The 18,842-nt window shown below is 46.9% G+C and overlaps 1 long non-coding RNA gene across 1 annotated transcript; it reads left to right on the forward strand.

Annotated features, from left to right (window-relative positions):
- Positions 1-6,804: 6,804 nt before the first annotated feature.
- On the forward strand, positions 6,805-7,294 carry LOC117847760 (uncharacterized). The gene is made up of 3 exons (XR_004638700.2): positions 6,805-6,919; positions 7,038-7,134; positions 7,231-7,294. It is a non-coding gene; the product is annotated as an uncharacterized lncRNA (long non-coding RNA).
- Positions 7,295-18,842: the final 11,548 nt, after the last annotated feature.

Raw genomic sequence — 18,842 nt, forward strand, 5'->3', positions numbered from 1 at the left:
CGGGCCTTAGCAAGCTTCATAGACAGACGGGGCGATCAACCGACCACCAAAGAGTTACCTCAAACCCTGCCCCGTCAATCATCCTTATAGTTGTGACAGAAGGGTAAACATCCAACTCCTACAACTCGCGAGTGACAGGGAATCACTCGGCTTTTACCGTCTCCTAATTAAGCAAAGCATCTACTCGGTCCAACAGCTAGTGTTCAGATCAAGGGAGCTAGGTTATGCATCTATGGTTCCAAACAACTCCTATACGTAAATGCACAAGCATGTTAAAGAAGGCATGCGCAAGTCTGGTAAAACATAGGGGATTTATGCATCCGGGGCTTGCCTTCGAGCAAGGAGGAAGGGAACTGCGCGTCTTCTTGGGCAGCTTCGGCTTCGGGAAGCAGGAGCTCCGCTACATCGTCATCTTCTGGCGCCGGGTGCAGCTCGTAGTAGCCGTCGGCAAGACGCAGCTCTACACGAATGCAATGCATTGGTTAGCATAGACAGTTATTTCAATAGCAACACTTGCAAGTTTGAGTCCAGAAACTTGCGACAAGTTACAGGAGGGTGGGAAGGTTCAATGGAGTTGATAGAGATCAAGAGGTAAGGGTCGGAGGGAAGGAACTTATGATCTGACCCTTAATCTAGAGGAATAGATGTGCTAGGGGTCCTCAGAGTTAACGCTGAGAAGTCCCCAAGTTTTACACATGCACCCTCGGTTCAAAGAAAAAGATACAGCCGAGCCCTCAGGCGAGGCGGAGAAGGGTCGGCGGAACAGATAGGGTCGGGCGAGACAGAACTGGGGTCGGGCAGATAAGAGGGGTCGGATGAGGCGAACAAGGGTCGGCAGCCTACCTTCGTCTTACAGAGAAGGCTGGGCGGAAGAACTAAGGGCTTGGGACAGCGGCGAGGAGGTCTGGTGGCGGCGGTGCCTCTTGTGGATCACAAGCAACTCTTGGGCAGCACTGAAGCAGTGGCTGGCGGATTTGGAAAAGGTGGTGTTCGAGCGGAGAGGAGAGTTCCTCAAACTTAGGTGGTGGCGCTGTGAGCTTCGAACAGGGAGCAAGAGAGATGGCAGCGAAGGCAAAGGGGGAACTCCAGCGAGACTCCGGCATCTCATTTTATAGCTGCACGGAAGAGGGAAGGAGGAGCGGCGTGAAGGCCGGGGAAGAAACGATGGAGTGCTCTGCCCGGGCGGGGATGGAGCGATGAGGGCGGTGGAGCAGGACTTCGGGGATGACGCCGGCGGTCATTGGGCACTGACGTCAGGGCGATGCAGGCGCGGCTTTGCCGGTAGTTGAGATTTGGCGGAGGTGGGCGTCGTCTTGCGGTGGATCTGATGGAAGTGACCGGGAAAACGGCGCTAGGAATGAGGGCGCACAGGTGAGAAGACAGGCGGCTGCAGTCGCGCGGGCGAGCGTGGAGGAACATATTGTCGGGGTGGCTTCTGATAGGGCGGGAAAAGGAGCTGTCGCTGCCGCGGTCTGGGTGGGCGGAGGAGGAATCGTCACGTAGCGAGGACCGGGGCGGCGCGACTGTGGCGAGGTGACGGAAAAGATGGGCGGCATCGGGCTCTGCAGCCGGGATCTGGTGATGTGATGATGGGCGCGGGCGGCGAGGTGCTGCAGAAAGGGTAGCAGAGGAGCTTCCGCCGCGATTGGGGAAGGGGGTGCAAGAATCCATCCGGTCGTGGGCCAGAGACGAGGCGGAGCAGTGGGCGTCGGAGGAGCTGCGCCACGCGGCTGGGGAACTCTGAAACGGGCATGCAACTCGAGTGCACGTGTCACGGGAGATCTGGGGGAAAAGAGTTCGTGGGCCTAGGGGTCAGTCTTGGTGGTCCACGGTTCGAACTGAAGGGCGATGCTGTGAGATGGCTTAGAGAGATCCGACGGTGGGTTGGGGGTCGGCGGGGTCGGAACTGGGAAGACCACGGCGAGGGGTCGGATCGCAGGGGTCGGAAGATCTGGAGGTTGAACACTTAGGCTTGGAAAAACTAAGACAGGTGATCAGGGGCTCGGATTAAGATTAACGCAAAGGATTTTTGTCCGGGGCCGTTACAATAACACCCCTCCCCAATCATCGTCACCGGGATTAAAAGCAGCACCGAGGAAAGAGCCTGCAACACCACTTAAGAAGTCGCGACCACCACCTCCCAAGCCTAAACAGAGAAAGATGAAGAACAGAAATGAGCCTGAAGTGACTCATGAGGAACACTGGGAGGCAATGACTCATGTGGAATACTGGGCTGAAATCCAAGCAGAGGCCAGTGAGTGGTTCAAGAAACAGGTCGAAGAAAAAGAAGCAAGGGAGATGGAGCCACCGCCAGTAAATCGAAGAGAATTAAAGTTTTTTATTCAGGATGGAAGAAGGAGCCAAGAAGAGGATACCACTACTATCGAACTACGAACGGGCATTAGTCAAGGCTGATGAGAGGGCAAAAAGGAAAGGAAAGTCATCTTCCAGTGGTGCTATCCTCAACCTTGGGCATCTACAAGAAAAAGATGCTGAAAAGATAGCAGCAATGCCCTTGGATCAACAATCACAAGTATTGAAATTCATGGAAGAAACAGGTATGGGACTTCATGAATGTCTAGGGCAAGTTGAGCTGCCAGCTACACCGCCAGTTGATCCAAGATGGACCTTTGAGCTAGGCAAGTCTTTGGTAAGGCCTGAGTTGGTACAGAAGCTATCAACAAAGATGTACGAATTCCATCAATGGTACATGAAGGTGTCCGCCGACTCGAGGGAGATGTTTGGCCTTAAGGTAAAACCGATAGATTTTTATGGCGAAGGTGAGAAAGTTCTGTGGCTAGCATTCAAGGATATATACAAAGTGTACCATCATGATGCCCTGGGCGTCTATCTAATCAGCGCCTGGGTTTTGTAAGTGTTCGTTTATCTACATGTAAATTTTGGATCATATCATTATTTTTTTGCGTGGGTCACCGTACTAACTTCGTCTTCCATTTTATGTGGGATGCTAATTCAGACGTGCCGACGAGAAGCGTACCTTCATATTGGCTTCATGGATCCATCCGTAGTTAACCAAAAGCAGATACCGGTATCGCTGGAAAAAACCTTGGTGGAAGTATACAATTTCCTAGACAAACAAAAATTCAAGGATTTCATACTACTTCCATACAACTTCAAGTAAGTGTGTGTATACCATCTACTTTTGTTTTCTTTTTCCTTACTTGATTAACGTTAGTTAGCTTTAATATATATGAACATTAACGTACGCAGCTTCCACTGGATCCTTGTTATAATTGAGCGTGAAAGAAGCCACGTCACTGTCTTCGATTCGTTGAGGAAAGATCCGGTGGAGTACCGAGACACGCAAGACATGCTAGGCTTGTAATAATTCAGGACCTTTATGTCTATGCAAAAGTTTGTTTCCTAAATTTTAACCCAGTTACACTATATCATTCATTATTTTAATCCGCAACGCATGGAGACAATTCATCAGGACACACAAACGTCCATTCAGAGAAAAACTTACATGGAACACAGACTTCCCGGTACGTATGAAGTCTGCACATTTTGTACATTCTATGACACGAATATTTCATAACTTATTTTTTCCCCACTGAAGTGCTTAAGTCAGGAACCCGGGAATAATCTATGTGGCTACTACATCTGTGAGCACATGCACAGTTTTGTGGGATCAAAGGGACTAAAGATGACGCCACACAACTTTAAAGTACATAAAATAAAACTATTAATAGTTAATTATTTTCTAGCTCCTTATATTTAATTGTTCATGTAACATTCACATATTTCTAAATTATAGATGTTAAATATTCAATAAGGACTCTTGAAGAAGGAAACAGTAGAGTCAATATGTGAAGGTCTCATTGGATTCCTGATTGATGAGGTGGTAAATCCACAAGAAGAATTTTATTACGATGGACAAAATTTAGACGCTCCGAGCAACACCTCGATGGGAAGATTGTAGATATATAGTTTGATTTGTATATATAATATACTAAGACCGATTTGTATAGTATCCTAAGAATTGTATATATATACTAAGAATTTTATATATAGTAATTGTATAATTACTAGTTTCATTGGTTTAAATACTAGTTTGATTTCATTATAAAAAAAGTCTCAACTACCAAAGGTTAACAAAAGGGCCGGGGTACGTACGTGATGCATGAAATTACAGGCGCCATGCACGCCTGCAGGACTTTAGTCCCGGACCCAACCCGGACTAAAGGGGCACCCTTTAGTCCCAGTTGGTTTTACCAACCAGGAGTAAAGGTCCTGTCCCGCGCCTAGTATGGCAGGCCCTTTAGTCCCGGTTCGTAGCTTTACTCTCGGTTGAAGGACCCGGGACTAAAGACCCCCCTTTTGTCATGATTGGTTTATTCCGGATGGATTTCTGGGAGATTTGCACCCTACCAATCGGGACTAATACTGAGTTCTCTACTAGTGATGGTGCCAATCAGACCTTAAACTGCTAGTTTTTATTTGAGTTGCCGCAAAGAAAAAGTTCAAATTAGTGATGATGATATTGATCAAATCGAACAGCATGTATCGGAAGAGGGGATTAACTCACCTAATCCTAATCTGACTTGAGGCTGTGTTGCCTTGGTTGGTTTACAATTTCATTGTCGTTCCTTTGTACTTCGTTGTTGTTAGCTGCAGCACCTCTACTGCCTTCCTGATGAACTGCGGTGCGAGGAACAGACGGGATTGGTGATTCTTTATCGAGTAACTTGTAGGCTTGTTCCGCGAGTTGTGCGATTAGTCTGTTGCCTCGCTGCACAAGTTGAGCTGTGACTTCGTTGTCTTTGTCTCGAGGTATGAGCATTGATATAAGGTTGATAGAGGCAATTGCTACGAGTGGAGTGTTGTGTTCTTGAGCCTGTACTGCGTCAAATGCTCTTTCGAGGTTTGTAATGGGAATGTTTGTAGCCAGCATTTGTCGTTGCTCAGCCCGAGCAGCATTGCGCATCCTTCTTTGGTTCCTTTGATCAGAAGTTTCATCTTGTGGGGCGTTAGCTGTTGACTCATCTTCTGAGACATTGTCGAGTTGTGCTAATTGCCTGGGGGTTCTCTGTTGGCTAGTACCCGGGTTGTTATTTTTAGTAATAACAAAGACTTCTCTGTTGGGGTAGTAGCTTTCAGAGCTTGATGCTGCAATTTCTATGGAACTTTCCTCGCGGCTTGAAGTGAATGGGATGCCTTCTTGGTATGCGAGGTTGTCTATGTGAGCGACAAGGCGTGACTCGTAGTTGCGGGCGAGGGATGGTCTCATTCCTGGCCAGTGAATGAATTTGCCTTGCGATGTCAAAGTTATTACTAGTCCCTGGGCTGGTCCTGTCAGTGGGATCTCTAGGAGATAGACCGAGTCGGAGTCGTCATCTTCATCGTTCCCATGTTCAAGTAGAGTTCGAGTGAGGAAACTTTGGTAGACTTCGGTTGCATTGCGGAGTCCATGTGGAAACCGTTTTGGAGTCGAAGCTGATTTGGGAAGTGACTGGGACCGACTAGTCTGAACTGAGGTCGGGTCCGATGCGTAGTCCAACTCGGGATTGTTGACTTTGAAATTTTGGATTTTCCTAACCGAATCCTCCGATTCTTCTCCTGGACATTGACGATCTTGCACCAAAATGATCCAGCGCCGTCGACGATGCAGAGCTAGGATCCAAAAACGAAGGTTGCGCCGCTTCGATGGTGAAGACAGGCTTGAAAACAACGGGCGCCATTGAGCTCACGTTGAGAAACTCGACGAGCTCCCCTACCTGGCGCGCCACCTATCGGTGTTTTAGACCGGCAACCCACCTAGGCGGTACCCTAGGTGGTATTTTCTGCGGTAAGGGCTGTTGAGAATCAAGGAGTCGATGGTGACGCAAGGAACACGATTTAGACAGGTTTGGGCCGCTAGATCGCGTAATACCCTACGTCCTGTATGTTTGTTTGTATTGATCGCGTAATACCCTACGTCCTATATGTTTGTTTGTATTGACAGGTTTGGGCCGCTAGACAGGTTTGGGCCTCCCTCCTCTCCCTCCGTCTCCCGGCACCGCCCCCTGCCCCCACCCCCGCCCCCACCATCCTCCCTTCCTCTCCGCCTTCTTCTTCCCGACTCCGAGCATAGCGCCACCGCCGGCGGTCCTTGCGCCTCCCCCGCCCTCCTCCTCCCACGGCTGGCCTCGTCCTCCACCTCTGGCCGCGCCTCCCCTCCCTCTCCCTCGCTCAGATCCGCCGCCACTACCTCCCTCAGATCCGCCGGGTGGCTGGGCTCCCGCCGGATGGCGGCATCCCTCTAGGCTGGCAGGGTTAGCCAGATGGAGGATGGGGAGCATAGGGTGGGGGAAAGCGAAGATGAGGCCGGAGGATGCCATGGAGGAGGTGGAGGCTAAGGTGGCGCCCAAGGCGGCGGCAGGGCCGAAGCTAGGGTCCTGGAGGTCTTCGTCTCCCTATCCGTCCTCCGCGAGGCCAGGAGGATCATCCAGGAGTCTAATGTGAGCTCACACAATCCCTCTCCTTATCCTTCGATTCGATTGCGTTCCATTCGCTTTCTGATATGCTTGTTCGGGTTTCATAGCTGTGGAAGCAGGGTAGGGACAACGCGGTGACTCCACTACCATTGGCGGCCTCTCGCGATGCTGCCTCTCACGGGCTCCCAAGTCTGGCTCTCACGGGCTCTTTGTTTTAAGTGAGAGTCTGAGATAGTAGGACTATGTACACTTGTAATGCTATTGTCTGAACCATAGAAGTCATAGAAGTTTGTTTTCTTGCAAATCTGCTAGTACGGCTGTAAATCTAATCTTCCTGTCGGTGTTCGTTCCTCTGCAGGTTAAGTAAGTGGGAGATGACGGGGAGGAGCAGAACGGCTTGCAGATGACTGGCCTGAATCTCATGGATAAGAGGATGACCGTTCGGGGAGCTAGGATTGCCTACAGCATCTGGGACGTCGCAGGTAACCCAGAAAAAAACTGTAGTTTGAAGCTGTGATTCTCTTTGCTGGTTCCTTTGGTTCAAATGTCAAATTACCCAACCTTTCCTGACTATTTTTATGTCTTGTGGAATGGATGCAGGAGACGTCCAGTCTGTCGATCACATCCCAATCGCGTGCAAGGATGCCGTTGCGATCCTGTACATGTTCGATCTCACGAGCCGGTGCACGCTTAATAAGTTCGTGTTCAGATCAATTCCAAATAACTCAAATTCAGAACATTAGAGCAAATTCTTATTTGGTCCTCAATTCTGGTTACCTGTTTATTGGTGCAGTATTATAGATTGGTACGAGAGGGCGAGGAAAGGAAATGGAATAAGGTTGGTGCATTTTTCTTTGCTTACAGCTTCCTGTGCATCTCAGGTTTCCTTTCTGTAGCATCTGCTGTTATATCTGAACACGTCCTAGTGACTCAACATAAGCAAAAATCTGCTACAAATTACTGCAAACAGTTAACTGCAGATGGGCTGCCTCTGTACACTTGAATTTCTACAGATCACTGTCAGCAACAATTTAATAACTCTGAGATTTGCTCGTATGCTTTTAGAAGCTTACTGTTCTACAAGTTCCTCCTATTTTTAGAGCTTACTGAACTCGTATGCTTTGGAGTTGTACAGAGAGGAGATGAGCAAGAATCAACCTGAGTTGGAGGCCAAGCTTGAGCTTGTTCTTGGTCAAAATCGACCAAGCTGAGTTGGTTCATGCTAACTGTTTATGAAAATATGAATGTATGCTGTTTTTGGTAGCTGTTGTTCATACTAACTGTTTCTGGAAGCAAAGAAACATGAATGTATGCTGTTTTTGAATTATTTTGGTTGTATGCTCGAACATGCTACCTGTTATTTTGGTTGATGGGTTGATATAATTTGCTATGTATTATGGGTTGAAATGATCATTGTGATATATGGGCTTAGATTGAATTTGTGGGCTGAAATGAACATTGTAAGATTTGTGGGCTGAAATGATCATTGTAAAATCTGTGGGCTGAAAAATAGCCCAATTGAGTGGTCCAGTTCTAAAATGGGCTATGAATGCCACATCAGCATCCACATCACTAGCCATGTCAGCGTCAAGTCATCGGCCACGTCACCATGAATGCCACATTAGCATCCACGTCACCGTGAATGCTTCGTCAGTGTCCACGTCATCATCCACGTCACTTGTCACAGCCACGTTGGCTGCCATGTCGTAACCATCTATGACGTTTATTTTCGTCACAAAACATTGGGCTTGGGCTGGGTTAAACGGGCCTGAGGGTGGTTTGTGACAGTTTAAAAATGTCGTAGATTGTGCTCATCTCTGACAAAAATGAGGGGAACGAAGAAAACGTCACCTGAGTTAATCTGTGACGCTCAATTCATGACGTTATATAAAATCGTCATAGATGCTGCTTTATGACGATTTTTCAGCAATCTGTGACAGATTTGATTCATCACAGATTAACAGGTTTCTTGTAGTGATTATACTAGTTACAATGGCATATCAGAGGACGAGCAGGCCCGAATGGCAGAAGAATACATAATGCAATTGATTGTTGAAGAGGAATACATAATGCAGTTGATTGTTGAAGGTGGCACAAACGATTAACCAAATGAAGAGATTGATCATAGCCAGACTAACATCTACCTCAACATGTCTGGTGATGATAACGAGGAGCAACCAATTGCTAAGCAAGGCAATAAGGAGCAACAAATTGCCGAGGGAGGCAATGATGGGCAACAAGGCGAGGTATAGCAATTATTATACGTAAACATTATTTGAATTCTCTAATTATAAGGATTACTGGGAATTAATAGTGCTTGTTGTTTTCAACCATCTGAATCGAGCAGCAAGCCTCAACAGAAATGAGGCAAGAAGAAAGTTATAGGGCCGTATCATCATCACAGAAATTGTTCAAGATGGTGAACTGATTGCTCCTGCCAATGCTAAGACAAAATTAGTGAATCAGATTGGATTTCTTGTCAGGTATAACATCCCAATAACCTTTTATAATTAAAAAAGCCCTAACAGCGTCGCTTCAACAAGCACGGTACCTGACCGAGAGAAGAAAATGTTATGGGAACAGGTAAAAGACAACTTCACATTCAAAGGTGTAGACAAAGACAAAGTGAAAGAATGGGGCTTCAAGAAGGGTGTAATTTCTTTCCAAACGTACAAGAAAAACCTGAATAAAGAGTACATAAAGAAGGGGCTTACACCTGATTTCATGAAGCACCCGAAGTTAAGAGATCACTAAGATTCCTTTGTACAGTTCAAGCAGTTGAAAAAGAGCGCTACGACAACTCAGACAAACGCCAACAATGCTCACAAGAAGAAATACTTTCATCGTCTTGGGATAGAAGATTACAATTTGGGGATCATGAAATGGCAGAGGATGGAAGATGACACATAATTGGTAGGGGAATAGTACCACAGACTCTCAAATGGCCAGAGCAAGCAAAGAATGGGTATTATGCTCATGGTGGCATGCTCAATCCTGAAGATGGATCATTCTGTTCGGCCATGAATTAGGAGAAGCGGCTACAAGGCTTGTTGACTTAATAAAGGCAATGGTCGATGGATCTTTCGTGCCTGATCAAGATAAGGATGAGCTAACTATGGCACTTGGTAATTCTGAACACTCTAGACGTTGCCGAGGCAAAGGAGTAATTCCATGGAAGTTTGCCTTTCATGAGCACATTGATTCATACAGAAGTCACCAAACAAGTAAGGCCGACCAGGAACAACAGCTGCGAGAGTTGCAAGAACAAGTAGCTTTGACAGAGGCAAGAACGGAGGAAGCAATCAACCGGCCTGTGGCGCTAGCTCTTAGCAAACAAGCTAGTGAACAAGCAGCTGTTGCAGCATCTGGGGCACATGTCGACGTAAGCCCCACTCAGCGTCAAGCAGTGTCGCTTCCACGGAAGCCCCAGCTGGAGGATCTTCTGACATACTTGAGGACAACCAACACCACCCCATGGACGACATCACTGGGAGATCTCCTTGTGAGCTTGTTACTCCTGTGAAAAACAAGTTGATCGTGGTGGCTTATGGTGTGGTCGAGCAACCGACGCAAGGCTAAACACTTCATGGTGTGGAGATTCCAGCTCATAGTTACACCAAAGTTGGGGTGGACCAAGTGGTCAACGGTTGGGATGACTTGGAACTAGAGATCCTTGGAGGTGACGGGGAAAAGAATCTAGGAGAAGCCATCCATGGTTGGATTCTATGACCCAAGCACTACATAAGGATTACGCAGCTGAATCCGCCAACCTTCAGATCATCTCCTCAAGGCTCAAGGGCAATATCAGCTCTGCCATCTGCCAGGGCACCCTCTACACTACCAGACAGGGATCCTAGAATGAGTCCACCTCCACCTCCTATGAGCATGGTGACATGATGACAGACGCCTTCAGTTCCACCTACTGCAGCTACGAAGAAGCAGAAAAAGTAGAATGAGCACTAGTAGAGAATTGGCTTTCGATCCGACCCCTTTTGTCCCGGTTTAAAGTTGGCCCGGGACAAAAGGGGGTGCGCCGGGGTGGGGAAAATTGGAGGGGAGCATTACTCCCGGTTGGTAATTGCAACCGGGACTAAAGGCCCCCCTTTAGTCCCGGTTGCAACGGCTGGCTGGGGGGCGTCGGTGGCGGGACCCTTTTATCCCGGTTGGAGGCACCAACCGGGATAAAAAGGTTAGTCCCGGTTGGTGCCTCCAACCGGGATAAAAGGGTTCACCTTTTATCCCGGTTGGAGGATCCAACCAGGACTAAACGTCCAACCGGGACAAAAGGTGTTTCCTTTTGTCTCGGTTGGAGTTTTTAACCGGGATAAAAACTCATCCCCCACTATATCCCGAGATAGAGACTTTCTTCTTCCTCCAGCCCGAGCCAGTCCAGCACATTGATAGAGAGCTGAGCTTCACCTACTCTCCGGTGGTGCCAAAGCAAGGGAGGTGCTGCCCGAAGTTTTTTCCCTCATTTTCGTGGGAATTTGACTCAGCCAACACAAGTGTTGCGAAGGTTTGCTACTTCATCCTCGTGTTATGCTTTGATTTATGCTTTGGAGATGGAAAGATTATTTGCTACAATGTGATGATGAAGTAGAAAAATGGAGAGGTATTTTGAGCTAGAATGTGAGGGAGATTGATGTGTCATATATAGTATGCATTATTTCAGTGGTTTAAAAATGATGCTACCTTGCCTAGACGATTTATCTTATCAAATTCAATATGGTTTTTTAAATCCATATACTTGTTGAACTTGCATACCGTGTTCATTTCGGTGAGAATGTTCTCCGCCGAGTAGCAACGTATGTGAAGAAGGAGGTTCGATTCTACGAGAAAGAGTGGATACGGACATCGTGACCGTGTCCCCTTTTCCGTAGCATCTAACCTCTTTCATGACGAAGTGCGGTGCCACCCAGCTGAGGACATCCTCGCGAAATGAACACGGTCTTCAAGTTCAACAACTTCTGTAGTGGTAATGAAAGAATTTTTGTACATAGATGACTTCTGCTACTTGTTGAACTTGCATACCGTGTTCATTTCTGCTAAGATGTTCTCCGCCGAGTAGCAACGTATGTCAAGAAGGAGGTTCGATTCTACGAGAAAGAGTGGATACGGACATCGTGACCGTGTCCCCTTTTCCGTAGCATCTAACCTCTTTCATGACGAAGTGCGGTGCCGCCCAGCTGAGGACATCCTCGCGAAATGAACACGGTTTTCAAGTTCAACAACTTCTGTAGTGGTAAGGAAAGAATTTTTGTACATAGATGACTTCTGCTACTTATTGAACTTGCATACCGTGTTCATCTCGCCGAGGATGTTCTCCGCCGAGCAGCAACGTATGTCAAGAAGGAGGTTCGATTCAACGAGAAAGAGTGGATACGGACATTGTGACCGTGTCCCCTTTTCCGTAGCATCTAACCTCTTTCATGACGAAGTGCGGTGCCGCCCAGTTGAGGACATCCTCGCGAGATGATCACGGTCTTCAAGTTGAACAACTTATGCAGTGTTAAGATAATAATTTTTGTACATAGATGGCTTCTGCTACTGGAGGAAGTGGCGATGGTGGGGGCGATCGTGGTTCCTATTATGGCAAGGTTCCAATCATAGTTGGCCCTCAGCATAAGCCGAAGAAAAAGAGCGCACTGGAAAAAGCAATGCTTCGTTATTTGCAGCAACGTCATGAAGAAGCTGTTGCCGCGGGTCAGGAACCTCCTTTTGGTGGTCGTTATGCTCCACCCTCAGTCTCGGGTGTTTCACGTCCACTTAATACTACCGTTTCAGGCGGCACAAATAAACCTAAGGATGAGGTTGGGTCAGCGGAACCTTCGTCTTCACCGTCCAAGGATGCTTAAAGTCCTCCGTGATAATAACCAGTGGATGGCTTGTTGTATTGTATCATGTTGTTTGGGACTTTTATTTAAATATGTGTATTTGGATCTTCATGTTGTTGTATTGTACCATGTTGTTTGGATCTTTAATCGATTTTCACGCGTAATCCATTGTCAAGTGTAATCCATTTTCATGCGTAATACAATGCAAATGGACCGGCAATGGATGTATAATGCAGACAGGCGGAGCAAGGCGTTTATTGATGGCTTGCATTATTTTCTCGAAGTGGCAAAAGCGAACAAGCCACAGAATGGGTTCGTATGTTGTCCATGCTTCCAATGCAATAACAGGAAGGAGTATTCAAAGGATTCCTGGGGGACTATTCATAGCCACTTGTTTAAATACGGTTTCATGCCTAACTATTTGGTTTGGACCAAGCACGGTGAACTAGGGGTTGTAATGGAAGATGGTGAGGAGGAGGAGGAAGATGACACCATTCCGGACTGGGTTGCAGGCCAAGCTTTTGCAGGTACTACAATGGGCGAGGCTGATGAAGATGAGTTTGCAGAAAATGACCCTACTGATGACCTTGGTCAGGTGATACGAGATGCATATAGAGATTGCGAAACTGAGAAGGAAGCAGCAAAGTCGCAGCGCATGATAGATGATCACCAAAAATTGTTGTACCCAGGTTGCCAGCAGGGCCATAAAAAACTAGGTACGACACTAGAATTTGTGCAATGGAAGGCAAAAAATGGTGTGTCCGATAAGGCATTTCAGGGGATGTTGAACATTGTCAAGAAGATTCTCCCCGAGAATAATGAATTACCATCCACAACATATGAAGCTAAACAGATTATTTGCCCTCTCAGATTGGATGTTCAGAAGATACACGCATGCCCTAATGACTGTATCCTCTATCGTGGTGATGAATACGAGAAATTGGATGCTTGTCCGGTCTGCGAAGCCCTGCGGTATAAGATCAGGCGAGATGATCCTGGTGATGTCGAGGGGCATTCTCCCAAGAAGAGAGTTCCCGCGAAGGTGATGTGGTATTTCCCTATAATACCACGCTTGAAGCGCTTGTTCAGGAACAAGGCGAATGCTAAGTTGATGCGATGGCACAAAGAAGACCGTAAGGAAGATGAGATGCAAAGACACCCCGCAGATGGGGCACAGTGGAGATCAATTGATAGAACATTCCTAGACTTTGAAAGTGAAGCAAGGAACATAAGGTTTGGTTTAAGCACTGATGGATTCAATCCATTCGGTGAGTTGAGTAGTGGTCATAGTACTTGGCCTGTGACCCTTTGTATGTTCAACCTTCCTCCTTGGCTGTGCATGAAGCGGAAGTTCATTATGATGCCGGCGCTTATCCAAGGCCCAAAACAACCCGGCAACGACATTGACATGTACCTAAGGCCGTTGGTTGATGACCTTTTACAGCTCTGGAAGGAAGAAGGTGTACGTGTGTGGGATGAGGATAGACAAGAGATCTTTAATCTACGAGCACTGTTGTTCGTAACCATCAACGATTGGCCTGCATTGAGTAACCTTTCAGGAAAGACAAATAAGGGATATCGGGCATGCACCCACTATTTAGATGACACAGACAGCATGTACTTGAAGCACTGTAAGAAGGTCGTCTATATGGGTCATCGTCGATTTCTCCCTGCTCACCACCAGCTGAGAAAGAGCGGGATGCATTTCAAAGGGACGCCAGACCATCGTAAAAAACCTGCACACTGTAATGGAAAGCGTGTGTTCGAGATGATGAAGGATGTATATGTAGTCTTCGGAAAGGGACTTGGTAGCCAACCTGTTCCGAACGACGATAACGGACATGCACCCATGTGGAAGAAAAAGTCAATATTTTGGGAGCTACCTTATTGGGAAATCCTAGAGGTTCGCAACGCAATAGACGTGATGCACCTGACGAAGAATCTTTGCGTGAACGTGCTAGGCTTCATGGGTGTTTATGGAACCTCAAAAGATACATTGGAAGCACGACAGGACCTGAAAGCCATGGGGCAACGAGATGACCTACATCCGGAAAAGAGAGATAATGGACAGCACTACTTACGTCCTGCCAGTTACACTCTCAGCAAGGAAGAGAAGGATAGCATGTTTGAATGCTTGAATAGTATGAAGGTCCCGTCTGGGTACTCCTCGAATATAAAGGGAATAATAAATATGAAACAAAAGAAGTTTACAAATCTCAAGGCTCATGACTGCCACATGTTGATGACCCAGTTGCTTCCGGTTGCACTGAGGGGTGTTCTACCAGAAAATGTCCGGTTGCCGCTCGTAAAGCTATGCACATTTCTCAATGCGATTTCGCAGAAGGCAATCGATCCATCCAAGCTATCAAAGCTACAGAACGATGTGGTGCAATGTCTTGTCAGTTTTGAGTTGTTATTTCCACCATCCTTCTTCAATATTATGACGCACTTACTGGTTCACCTAGTAAAAGAGATTGGTATTCTTGGACCTGTATACCTGCACAATATGTGGCCTTTCGAGAGGTTCATGGCAGTCCTAAAAAACTATGTTCTTAATCGTGCCCGTCCAGAAGGAAGCATCGCCAAAGGATATGGAACAGAGGAGGTGATCGAGTTTTGTGTTGATTTTATTGATTCAATTGACTCGATTGGGGTTCCAACTTCACGCCACGAGGGGAGGCTCCGAGGAATGGGCACCCTTGGAAGGAAATCAAGTTTGAGCAATGATACTGATTTGTTCGACAAGGCACACTACACTGTTCTACAACAGTCATCCTTTGTGTCTCTGTATATCGAGCAGCACAGGCAGATGGTAGCTTCCAAAAACCCGACCAAATCCGATGCTTGGCTTACCCGTCATCACATGGAAACTTTTCCCTCCTGGTTGCGCCAACAACTTATGGGTAACTCTGAGATTCACCCACAGCTTGCCTGGTTAGCCAAGGGACCTGCTACCACAATCGTCAAATTCCAAGGCTATGAGATAAATGGTTACACATTTTACACGAGAGCCCAGGACCAGAAAAGCACGAACCAGAATAGTGGTGTTCGCATAGATGCCATGGACAGAAATAATAGCAAGGAGTCGTATTATGGTTCCATACAGGAGATATGGGAACTCGAATACGGACCGCTGTACATCCCTCTATTTCTTTGCAATTGGGTGAAGCTAACTGCCGTCACCAAAGATCAGTACGGAATGACAATAGTAGATCTGAGCAAGACTGGATACAGTGATGACCCATTCGTACTTGCCAATGATGTGCATCAGGTGTTCTATGTGAAGGACATGTGCAGCAAACCCAAGAGGAATCCAGAAGAGACATGGGAGCCAAAGTGCCACATAGTTTTTCCAGGTAAAAGAAAAATCATGGGAGTCGAGGATAAAACAGACCAATCAGATGATTATGATCAGTTTGATGGCATGCCTCCATTCGCCGTTGAAGTTGATCCAAGCATCCTGCTATCCAAAGAAGAGGCTCCGTACTTACGCCGCGATCATGATCAAGGAACTTTCGTGAAGAAGAAATTTTACAACATTGTATTGTAATGCGTTAAATGTACATGACCTTTGTGTATTAATTGATACAATTTGTAATTTACCCTATGTATGATTTCATGTGTTATTAAATTTGTTAGGTGAAGATTTTTTAGATAAACATGAACATTGTTAACCACATACTAACATGGATTTTTCTGCGCATTCAAATAATTTAATTGAATAATTTCTTGATCACAGCAATGCAGTAAAATAAATATTTTACAGGCTAAATGAGTTGGTATAGAATTAATGATTACTTCATACTTATTGTCAATTTACTCGTTAATTAAATATATTTTTGCATGTACAAAATCTGTGAAGGTTTTGTTTTTCATCATGAAATGCAGTGAAAAGGTAAAATAAAATCCATTTCCAAAAAACAGGCGGGAGAAGAAAAATAGGAAAAAAGACCTTTTGTCTCGGGTGCTAACAGTCTCATAGATATATGCTCGAAAACCGCCGCCTCGACTGGTGACCGCGCCATCGCCACGACGGGTGACCGTGCTGTCGCCTCGGCCGACATCTCTATCACCACCACCACCTACTATCTTACCATCCCGAAGCTTCCTCTTAAACCGTTGGAGACAGGTAAAACCCCTCCCTCCAAACCCCGAACTCTATTGGCATAGTTTAGCTTTCCCTAAAGGTAAGCTTTGCCATATTTTTGTCAGAAAAGATAGAGATAATCCGAAAAAATTTGTACAGGCTTACTGGGCTGGTGCGCGAGAGGCAGGCCGCGGGCGTGTCAAGTCAAGTGCACCGCCTGGGCCATCTTGCTCCAGGTATGATTACAGAAGATGACCTCAATTTCTGACTTTCTTCTGATAATCTAGAAAAGTAAATAAGCTTATAATAATGTACACTTACCACTTGTTGACATTGCCAAATAACTGTATCTCTCAACATATTTTGCTGTTACAGTCTGTGTTATGTGAGATTGCAGAAATACAATCTGAAAAGTAGTCACTTGACACAATACTGGTGCCTGTTGGCCAAAGCCCTCTTTGAATTTTCATCTACTCACTGTTCTTTATTCTTCTAATGAACACTTATCTGGTGAAAAATATTTGTTCATAGTTGCTGCTATCCCTGATTCTGTGTATATGCATTATTCTTTATTTGGTGCTGAGTTCAATTGAATGGCATTTATTATTTTAGATCAACTTTCACCTGGTAGGTGGTTGTAACGCCTGTAAACTTTACTAACTCAAATCACCCGTTAAAATTTGTTTAAAAGTATTTCGACTGTTGAGCTCCCGAAAGTCTCGTCCTTCCCGGCGACCCCGCCGTCCCGGCACCTAACGTTGTCAGTCATCTTTTTCCATCCCTGCAAATTTCGCCGCATGCCCGTCTCATCCGTCGCGCGTGCCCGACCAATTCCGAAATTTTTGCCCACTCTCCCCCTCTCTTCTTTTTTTCCCTTCCCCTTTTTCTCTTTCATTTTCTTCTTTTCTTCCTTCTCTTTCTTTTTTTCTTCCTTCTTCCTCCTCCGATTTCTTCTCTCCTCCCTTCCCTTCCTGGCGCACCCTTCCTGGCACCAAACGTCTGGCGCTAGTGCCTGGCGCCGCTCGCCTGGCCACCTGCGCCTGCACCCAGCCCCGCGCACCGTCGACCGCGCCGAGCCTCTCGCCGGCCATCGGTCGTCGCCCGCTACCGCACGCCACACCAGTCGTCACCCCTGTGCTCCTCGTCGATCAAGCCAGCCCCCACCACGCCATCCACGAGGAGTTCCGCTCCGGCATGCCACCGGCCGGAAACTCCGGACGGCATTAAGCTCGCCGGCCCTGCCGCCCATGTGCGCTGTCGCCCCTCCCGCCGCCTATGAAAAGCGGGTCGAGCCCCTGCCGCCTCGCCACCACCACTGGCGTCGTCCCCTGCCTACCGCCAGCACCGCCCCGGCTCCCTGCGCGCTGCCGCTCCGTGGCAATCCACTGCTGCCGCCCCACGGCACGCCCAGCGCCCCCCCTCCTCCAACACCATCCGCCCAAGGTGAGGCCTCAAATGGAGTCCCCTCGGCCTCCTCTACCTCCTCCACCACTCGGCCACCGCCGGCGTGGCCCGGCCAACCGCCCTCTCCCCCTACCAGTTTTCCCCTCCTCTCCCATCTCCCTATCACGGTCCAAGGAAGAAGAAGGCCCCAATTTCAATCTAACCCCCTGGTTTCCCCTATTCACAAACCGGCCCTCCCACCTCTCTCAAAGAAGTATCACGGATACACCCTTCCATCTTTCAGAAATAATTGCAAATAGGTCCCTGGTTCACGCAGTTTAGTCCTAAACCTTGTTTTAAGCTCCTAACACTCCTTTAACTCATCATTTCATGCACCAAACTTCATCTAATTGATCCCAAATTTGACCACGACCTCCTCCCATATACTTCCGCCGAAGCATATCCAAATTTTAATTCTCTTTTATTTATTGTGTGCTCGATTGTGTGTGCCGTAGATCGCGGAGTACCCGAGGAGGAGCACGAGGATGAGTTTGAACGCGAGCCCAAGCTCGAGGACCAGTACCGCGAGCAGGAAGTCCCGCAAGGCTTTGAGAACGGCAAGTCTAATCTCACCCTTTGATGCATATTTATCCTAGTTTTTCAAACACAACCTATTGGCCTATTTTATAAATTGCATATTGTCTTTCTGCGGAAACATGGTTGGATAGCCACTCCTTTATTGTTATGATTATTCCTTGCTTGTCCTATAATTATCTCTAAATATGACTAGCTCTATTTGGACGATAATTACTGCTAGAATGCTTAGGGCCTTGTTACTCAATGCAATCATGACTACAATGTATTTTGTTAAAGACTAAATGTGTGAGTGTTTTAAAAAGGGAAATCGGCTTTTCGGAAGTAAAGGAAAGAAATGCTTAGATGAGATGGATGGGTGTTTCAGGTGTGAAATGCTAATAAGTTGGGCTCGTACCTTGGTGGTTGAGCAAGGTTGGGAGATATCCATCTTTTCATGGTTAAGGACCGAGTTGATGTGTCATCTTGCCTAACCCAACCTTCGTGCAACCACTCGACCGTTGTATG

The sequence above is a fragment of the Setaria viridis genome, chromosome 3 (genome assembly GCF_005286985.2).
Source record: "Setaria viridis chromosome 3, Setaria_viridis_v4.0, whole genome shotgun sequence".
In the NCBI taxonomy this organism is placed as follows: domain Eukaryota; kingdom Viridiplantae; phylum Streptophyta; class Magnoliopsida; order Poales; family Poaceae; genus Setaria; species Setaria viridis.